The 9915-nt window shown below is 38.0% G+C and overlaps 1 long non-coding RNA gene across 1 annotated transcript; it reads right to left on the bottom strand.

The window, feature by feature from the left end:
• Nucleotides 1-774: 774 nt before the first annotated feature.
• Nucleotides 775-7891, bottom strand: LOC141430977 (uncharacterized). The gene is made up of 2 exons (XR_012451690.1): nucleotides 5474-7891; nucleotides 775-4385 (listed from the first exon to the last, which is right to left on the bottom strand). It is a non-coding gene; the product is annotated as an uncharacterized lncRNA (long non-coding RNA).
• Nucleotides 7892-9915: the final 2024 nt, after the last annotated feature.

Raw genomic sequence — 9915 nt, 5'->3', positions numbered from 1 at the left:
CGCACCTAACTTAACAATTGAATTAATCAGACTTCAACTAGCCAAAAATCAGTTGTAATCAAATAGCCCAACGATCATGTAGCAATTTTCATAATGCCCGGACAATGTGATAAATAATGAAGTTTAGATTATCACTTTGCCCGGTATAGCTTGTCATTATTATTTATAATACTTGCTTCGGTTCTGTATCATAATAGTAACGAACACAACAATGAATTAGCGAAATTACCACGTTGAGTTTTGCGCTTAGCAACACATTTTACAATTCATTTTTATTTATTTATAATGTCCGTATTAATCACTTGGTCCATAACATATCGATCAAGTATCGATTGACAAAGTTATTGTTCAATGATTTTCATTGCTCGTTATCCGGAACCCTGGGAGTCCCCGCTTGCTATATATCGACCGAAGCATCGACCAATAAAAATAAGCCAATAAAATTTGCCGCACTCGGGTAAATTTTGAACATGAAACTACCGTGAGACTCACTCATATCAAATGATATTGTAACGGATAACTCACGTCGAACATGTCGAGCTAAACTCGGTTTAAGACGTGAGTTATCCGTTACAATATCATTCACTCGGGTAAAATTATAAACCTTACCTTTTATGTAAAAATATAGTGCGGGACCAGCCGAAAATACTTCCACAGCGAGTTTATGTTAACTCGTAATAAAACTCTTAACCAATTTGTGGAATATCCAAACCATGTTATGATCTGACTGGTCCCGATGAAAGATGACTTTAATGGGAAAAATAAAACAACACCTTAATATAACACTATAATTATCATTAAAAGTAACATTAATAAAATCAAATAAAATGATAGTCACAAAAAACAGTTAAACAAAAAACACGCGGCCGAGCGCTCAAAATCATTTGTCTTTTATCTGCGACTTCAAGAAATATCGATACTAAATATAGCGAAGTGTTATATATATTTTACAACCATATCTTCTAAATTAATTATTACAAAATGCCGTTCACAAAATACATTTCCATTCAACTTCGAGTATACTTTTGAAACTCATTTGCTCCTGATGCTTTGTTTTAACATAATCGGTGATGGCTGAAGCTAGTTTTTTTTTTTATAGACGGGCTGTGGAATTTGATAACCTGGAAACTGTAAAAGAATTTCTACCGTGTCAACAAAAATGCTCACCGAAATCACACGGGATAAACACTCGAATAATGACCCAAACAAAAGTCTAAACAAATCCTACTAATATTATAAATGTCAAAGTTTGTGAAGATGTTTGGATGTTTCTTACTCAATCACGTCTAAACCGCTTAACCGATTAAGATGAAATTCGGTATACAGATAGTTTGAGTCCCGGAGGAGGACATGGGATAGTTTTTATCCCGGAAAATTACAGTTCCCTCGGGATAGCGATAAACGTATTCTGCGCGGACGGAATCGTGGGTAACGGTTAGTAGACAATAAAAATATATGCCTACGAGATTCGCTTAGATGAACAAGCCAGGTCGAGCACGCTTCACACGTTCCTTTGCCTTTTTATTTCGATTTGTGTCGATGCGACATACGCACAAGTCCGTTCAGATGTTTGCAAAATTGCGACGTGTGCGTTACCGCCTCCGAATACATCAGACCCTTAAAAATATCGATACCAAGTATAAATAGTCGCGAGTACTGCCTTTTCGCAACGTAACGTTTGGCAACCTGTTTCATTTCGCAACTTTTCATTTCGCAAACTCTAACCCCCTTATTCATAAAACTTAACAAGCCTAAGTTAACTAACAAACGCTTTGTCCCTTTCCAACAAATACAAATGTCGAAGTGACAGATAAGGACAAACGAATTTTAGCGGCATTTTAACTAAAATAGGTTTATGAATAAGGGGGTAAAACTGTAAATATTTCAGGATTTATTTCAGGGCCATCGTGTAGAACTCTTTAGGGTTAGGTTAGGTTAGTTTTATAAAAATCCTAAAAAATATTTACAGTTTCAGAAATATTAAACAGTTGGGAAATGAAAAGTTGCGAAAAGAAACAGGTTGCCAAACGTTATTCGCCGAAACATTAGTAAACCAAATAGTCGATATCAACAATAAGATTTTGATTTTATAATTTCAATCAAAGCGGGCGTTCAAACCGATTCACACTTTTGAGCATCTACTCTAATGTGCGTAACGACGAATGTTCCAGAAAATAGAACTTCACAACATCCCGTTCGCACTAATAGTATTTAACAAGAGTGTGGGAGGGACGACACGACACGAATTTGCGAAGTATACCCCAGTCGTCCAACCGTATATGAACTGATAGGATTGCAAAATGGCTATGTGAATGTGTACAATTTCTCGTTATTCCGGTTAAAAATCTTTCCAAGCTGCCCACATTTAATTTTCAACACTAACCTAACAACAGAGCAGACAGCGTTCGTGCGGGTCTACATATGTATTATTTTAGCGTATCGTATCTATACAATACGGTCAAAGTATACAAATGTTCTTAGATAGCGTATTCTGTCTTGTATACTATAATAATATACATTGATATTAGTACGCCAGCGTATTTTCAGCGTTGTTTAAAAAAACGCAAACGCTGCTTGCTCTGCGTGGATACTAAACCAAATATAACCAGTATTCACTTAAAATTAGGCCTTTCTTGATACAAAACTTTCGTTTTCAACCTACCGTAGAAAAACAGCGCTATAGAGCTTTCTACTTCAATTGAGGGTTATTTTTTACTACCTAACACTCATCACGAACGGAAGTTGAGTACGTTGCCTCAACTCTCGTGTCGATACCTATGCAAATCTAAGATCTAACCCGTACAGTCAGTGACTTTACCCTGCTATCCTGTCTGTGTACAGTCAGCTCCAAAAGATGCGTCAGATATTACGATATCTGTCAGATACGTTTTGGTCAGATATTGGATCCAATGAGGGCTATCGCGTATGAATTCGCCACTAGAGGCGCTAGTGTAGCGTGAGGTCTCCGAAATGTAAATTCTCATAGTTTTTGGGTGAGCTACGCGGGTTTATTTATAATTAGTATAATTTTGTGAATATTTTGCATTACATGAAATTAATTATGGCAATTATGCGTTACGAGGCAATGAATGTCTGTGTTTTGAGATAGTTTGTCTTTCGGAAACTTTTGTCCTCCCTTTTTTTCCGAACAAAATGGGACTGTGCAACACTGTGGTTGCTCGATATTTTTAAGGTACGGTTTTAAGGTGTATTAAATATGATTTAATCTAAACTTTGTTTTCACGCCCGTAATAACAGAATTTGAAAGCCACACTTAAAACGTCACGCAACAGTGCGCCATCTAGTGAGATAAAAAACGATAGCCCTCATTCGTCATCGTCAGTTTATTTTAACCAGTTCAGCTGACGCCTGAATATTGACCTACTAATGTCGAGTGGCGTGGACGAACATTTCCGATTCCGGAGAGTTAGAGAAGCGTGAGTCAGGTATGTCTTCGGATGTGATACCTCAGAGTTATAGTCGTACCAAAAAACTGTAAAGCTGGATCCACATTTTGTCGTATCGTAGGTGGGCCAATCAACTTTTTTACCGACACTAATCTGTCCGCGATATTTTTCAAACAATTGCAAATTTTTGTAAGTAAACATGTTTTTTCTGTAATTTTAATAGATGGTGTATATAAATATGCCATCCTACGTAAGTTCAACCTATTAAACCGTGAAATATCTTGTTCGAAGTACGATTTTATGGTAACGCCAGAGACAATTTTGGTAATGCAGGAGACGCCCAAAGTGTCGGTAAAATAGTTGATTGGCCCAGGTATATCTGTCGCGTTGCAAAGTGAGCGTCCATACTTGATACGCGAGCTCGATACGATACGCGTGATCGTGATCGGCAAAATGATACAAATGTGGACCCAGCTTAACAAGCTAATATTGAACGACGTTAAACTAGTCGTCAAATCCGATTAAGTAAATAACTGCAATAATATTACAGATGATGACATTGAGTGGCACACTTAGTGTAAAGTACTATTCAATGGAAAAAATCAATCATGTAAACAAAGCAATTTTTCACGATTACTCCGTAGTTACTTACATTTGAACGCCAATCCCGATCATATTCACATCTCAATGAACTCACCACTGTTTTTAACAATCATTTTATCATTAAATAATCGTGTAAATATGTTTATTTTATATAATTAATTGAAAGACGAAAATCCGTTATATTTGTCAAATTGACATGATAATTTTTTCCTCACCGAAGTTGGTCTATGGTCGGTCTAGTCTCTGGAAATTTAGTGCTGTACCTACAAAATTAATTATTTGACTGAACCAACCTTACCTACCGATAATTATGGCTGGCTCTGCAAATTGGGGAATTTTATTGGTTCAGGTTGTAGAGCGTATTCATAAGCATACCTATTAAGATTGGTTATTTGGAGTCTTTTTGTATTTTTTATTTCAACTCCAAATTTGTTACTTTTACGGGTATCCCGTGAAACCATATCGAAAATACAAACTGAGACATGGATGCACAGAAAAACCAGAAAAAGAGACCAGCGCTGGGAATCGAACCCAGGTCCTCAGCAATCCGTGCTGCGTGCTTTAACCCCTACACCACCGCTGGACAGGAATTTAGACACGAATTTTTCCTACGCATACATATCTCAGGTTGCTTATTTCTACTACGCTACTTATGCAGCAGCACTAGCGACATCTATGTTTGTATTTTCGATATGGTTTCACGGGATACCCGTAAAAGTAACAAATTTGGAGTTGAAATAAAAAATACAAAAAGACTCCAAATAACCAATCATAATTTGATTGCTTAGTAGCGACATCTCTTGTCTGGGTGAGCGGTTGGTTCCGATAGAATGTGACGTCTCTCGTTGAGAGCGAAAAACATAGATGTCGCTAGTGCTGCTGCATAAGTAGCGTAGTAGAAATAAGCAACCTGAGATATGTATGCGTAGGAAAAATTCGTGTCTAAATTCCTGTCCAGCGGTGTGTAGGGGTTAAAGCACGCAGCACGGATTGCTGAGGACCTGGGTTCGATTCCCAGCGCTGGTCTCTTTTTTCTGGTTTTTCTGTGCATCCATGTCTCAGTTTGTATTTTCGATATGGTTTCACGGGATACCCGTAAAAGTAACAAATTTGGAGTTGAAATAAAAAATACAAAAAGACTCCAAATAACCAATCATAATTTGATTGCTTAGTAGCGACATCTCTTGTCTGGGTGAGCGGTTGGTTCCGATAGAATGTGACGTCTCTCGTTGAGAGCGAAAAACATAGATGTCGCTAGTGCTGCTGCATAAGTAGCGTAGTAGAAATAAGCAACCTGAGATATGTATGCGTAGGAAAAATTCGTGTCTAAATTCCTGTCCAGCGGTGGTGTAGGGTTAAAGCACGCAGCACGGATTGCTGAGGACCTGGGTTCGATTCCCAGCGCTGGTCTCTTTTTCTGGTTTTTCTGTGCATCCATGTCTCAGTTTGTATTTTCGACATACCTATTAACTTATTCGTAATATTGACGTTATATTAAAAACAACCATGCCAAATTTCATGACTTGTTATTTCGAGATTTTATCCCTATCTCGTGGGAATAACGGGATAAAAAGTAGCCTATGTGTTATTCCAGATGTTCAGCTATCTACATACCAAATTTCATCAAAGTCCGTCTAGCCGTTTTTTGTATAGTTTTATTTTTATATTTATAATGTTAACCCGGGGCTATTGTGTAGCTGGGGGGATATTGTATCTGAGCCGTCTAATGGCGTCCATACGACGCCATGCTCGCCATGTTCATGTGTGTTAAGGCGGTATAATAAACTTGTATTTTCATTTCGCTACTATTTTATCATAGCTGTAAACATACAAATAATAAATACTTAAATAATGAAATATGAATAAATTCAAAATAATTATTTACTGCTGATTGAAGTATGTTAAAGAGCATTCACATCACTAGAGCTAACGTCAGTCAGTCAGTCAGCCAGTCGTCAGTCAAGTGTCAATGTCAGTCGCCACATTTGTTTACACGATTGATTTTTTCCATTGAATAGTACCATACGTCGAAGCATTTGATCCTTGACCCGCCGTAGGATTCGATTTGTAGCATTCGAACATGGCGGATGTAGACAATATCTAATTTTGATATTTCTGTTTCTTTGGCTAGTTGAAGCATAAATTTGATAGTGTTTTATGTGGCGATTAACCTTAACAGTGAACAGTGATCACAAAATTCTATATTGCTCTCGTGTCTGTCATTTTTTAATGCGCAAGTTGTCTCCACGTGGTTTCTGTGATTTTACTATCAAGTTGCAAAAACTACAACCACCGTACAACGTCCCTCAAGAGAGTTTACTTTGACACTGGCGAAATTGTCCTATTAATTAGGACAGAAAAGCCATATTTTAAAAGAGAAGAAGAAGACCCGCCGTAGAACATTCTCACAGTAAGTGTCATAATCATAATAAGTCAAGCAATGCGATGTCACTATGACTTTCCTACGAAAAGGTTCCACAGTGGGTTACGATTCAGTTGGTTCGAGTGTACACATGCATTGCCACACGTTTCATAACTGAAGTTTAGGCAACCCGGTGGGCACAGAGATGTTACGACGCCACGCCACTGTGTCTTATTCATATAATAAGTAAGCCTTAGTTTTGGCGACATAATACTGTGTTCCCCGTACATAATTAGAATTGGAATGGGGCCAAATATTTCCTACTTCAAAGATTTCTGTAGGTAATGATTGGTCACTTTTACTGTCAATTTAGGTTCCGCAAAATAAGGTACGACGACGAGCGAAGCGAGGGGTACAATAACAACCATAACGCGCGAAACGAGCGAGCGGCAGCGACCGGCGAAGCGCCAAGACCTAATTTAGTTAGGAAATAATTTGGGCCCTACCAGTACTTGTTTTGTAATAAGGTAATGTACGGGGAACATAGGTTGTGGTAGTAATCTTTCTATTCTGTGTGTATTAAAAATATGGCGGGTGCCCAGAAACCGATATAAAATATTGCTGAATTTTACCTATATTCTAATCTAGCATCCGGTCTATCTAGTTCGGGATCATATAATAACTTCCCGTTTTTTTTATAAGAATCAAACGTCTTGAAAAGGTTAAAGTAATATTTATTTTACCTTTTAACCGCCGCATTGTATTCTAATATAAATTGTCTGAATAATAAATAAATTTTAGATCTCTAAGTGCCTTGTTGATAAAATTAAATATAGTTGACATTGTTTACCTATGAAAGATTAATTTAAAAACGAAGCATATTTTTAACAAATTAAATTGATTTTGTATTACATTGTAATGGAATCAAGGTCGAACGAATCTTTTGTAAGGTGTTGATTTCTGATCATTATATGCACTATGCCTGGAAAAGGGGTTGATTATTACACGGCGTTTGGATGGCAACATTTACACGCGTCAGCGTTCAAACGGTTAAAAGGTTAAATATACTTTAACCTTTTCCTAAGCACTCTAGTATACACCGCGCATTTAACACGTCATCTATCCGACTTGCCAGCATTATTAAGATGATTCGGTGCATCGGCGAAAGCAAACTTTAACCTATACGCCTCAGCAACTAACACACTAATGTTAGAATCCGTCCAATTTTGCGTCGGTACATTTTGTAAAAGTATCATTAGCCCTTGGAAATCCCTTTCGAGCATAAGCCGTTCTCTCCAATGGAGCAAGAAGGCAGCGCAGACGTACAGCTGGAAGGTGGCGAAACCGTCGGACTCTGCTAGGTACGTGTCCCACAGGCGGATGGTGCAGGGCAGAGGGATTTCCCTCGTCAGGAGGTTGTTCATCCAGCGGAATGAGAATTGTAGGTAGTCCACGCCGTGCGTCTGCAAGTGCTCGTGGAGGGGGAGGTCGATGCGCCGGATCAACTCTTTCAGCTGGTTGACCTGTCGAAGAAAGAGCAAACTTTACTCATCATCCGAGCCCGGAATTTGTATGGCACTTTTGAGCAGTCAGAGTAACTTCTCACTTATCGACTTCCGATATACAGCCGAGAAAACTGATACACGTACATCACGATCGTATGGGACCCACTTAATATCGAATATCTGTTATTTTGTGAAAACTGAACCCTAATATTTTGTTAGAATTTCCTCAGTTTAGTCACATTTAAAAAAAAACATTGAAAGGGAGAGATAGATAGATAGAGAAAGCGAGAGATTTACACATATCCGATAAAAAGGAACAAAATACATTTGGAAAAGAAAAAAACATTTCAGAATATAAACTTATAGAAAATACAATCATCTAATAGCTAAATACTACTAAATAATAAATCTACTAGCTAAAATTAATTTGAAATTAAAAAAAAAATAGCATAAATTGGTCCGCACTTAGCATAATGTTGCGTCAAACCGCAACACTGTTTAGATTGCAAATTATTATGGTATATGTATTATAATTTTCACCCGTCATATTTCAAATCCGTTTTTATTTATTTCTACACCTACGAATTTACTAATGAGGTAAACTTTGTGCGTTTGTTTGTTTGTCATTTTCGTAAATATGTTTTCAGTCAAATTATCGTTTCTAGGTAAACCATGGTTATATTACTTGTATCTTATAGGATAAAATTGACTCGTCCAATAATATTTTAATTATGTATGGTTTAGTTAAATTAGTTGTTGTTTTCCTGTTCTGAATCTAAACCACTTGTTTCAATAAATAAAATTCATCATCATCATCATCCCAGCCTATATACGTCCCACTGCTGGGCACAGGCCTCCTCTCAGAACAAGAGGGCTTGGGCTATAGTTCCCACGCGGGCCCAGTGCGGATTGGGAACTTCACACGCACCATTGAATTGCATCGCAGGTTTGTGCAGGTTTCCTCACGATGTTTTCCTTCACCGCATAGCTCGTGGTAAATTTCAAATGTAATTCCGCACATGAATTTCGAAAAACTCAGAGGTGCGAAGCCGGGTTTGAACCCACGACCCTCTGTTTGAGAGGCGATAGGTCAAACCACTAGGCCACCACGGCTCAAAATACAATTATAATCAGGAATTCCGAGTATGTGACATCACCAATAAGTTTATATTCTAAGATCCCACTGTAAGATAGTCTAAGATCCCACTATAAGATTCTGTTCGCGTCTGTACTTTGATCGAATTGTAACCATAATAGGTTAGAATGGGGTCATACAACACCACACGGATGTATAGTAAAATCTTGTCAGAACTGCTTTTCCCGCGTTCCCGCGGGAACTTTGCGATTTACCGGGATAAAAAGTACCCCATGTCCTTCCTAGGGTCTCAAACTATCTTCATACCAAAATTCATATAAATCAGTGAACAGTAACAGACAAGCGTGTGAAAAGGTAACAGACAGACATACTTTCGCATTTATAATACTTATAATATAATATAAGGAAGTAAGGATTAATCAATCATCATCACCATCCCAGCCTATGTACAGTCAAGTGTAAAAAATATGAACATATTCAAAGTTTCAAAAATAAATACCACATACTCTTATTCCGACGCAATAAGGCCGTAGTAACATATTTTTGAGTGGTTCCAATAGACACTTATTTTGCACTTGACTGTACGTGCCACTGCTGGGCACAAGCATCCTTCCAGAATGGTAGGGCTTGAGTTCCCACGCGGGCCCACGGCGGATTCACACACACCATTGAATTATTTCGCAGGTTGTGCAGGCATACTCACGATGTTTTCTTCACCGCAAAGCCCGTGGTAAAATTCAAATGTAATACTACATTTTCGAAAAACTCGGGGGTTCTAGCCCAGGTTTGAACCAACGATCCACAGGCTGAAAGGTCAAACTACTAGACCAATATGTGTGGCGTTATCTGGGAAAAGGTACCTTGTTGTCGGTATTGAGTTATTGATATCCCCATAATCTACATACATTTAGCTATCGAACCATGTAAGAAACATGCATGTAG

The sequence above is a fragment of the Choristoneura fumiferana genome, chromosome 9 (assembly GCF_025370935.1).
Source record: "Choristoneura fumiferana chromosome 9, NRCan_CFum_1, whole genome shotgun sequence".
Lineage (NCBI taxonomy): Eukaryota > Metazoa > Arthropoda > Insecta > Lepidoptera > Tortricidae > Choristoneura > Choristoneura fumiferana.
The sequence above is the reverse complement of the archived record's forward strand: the minus strand, read 5'-3'. Positions and strand labels throughout refer to the sequence as shown.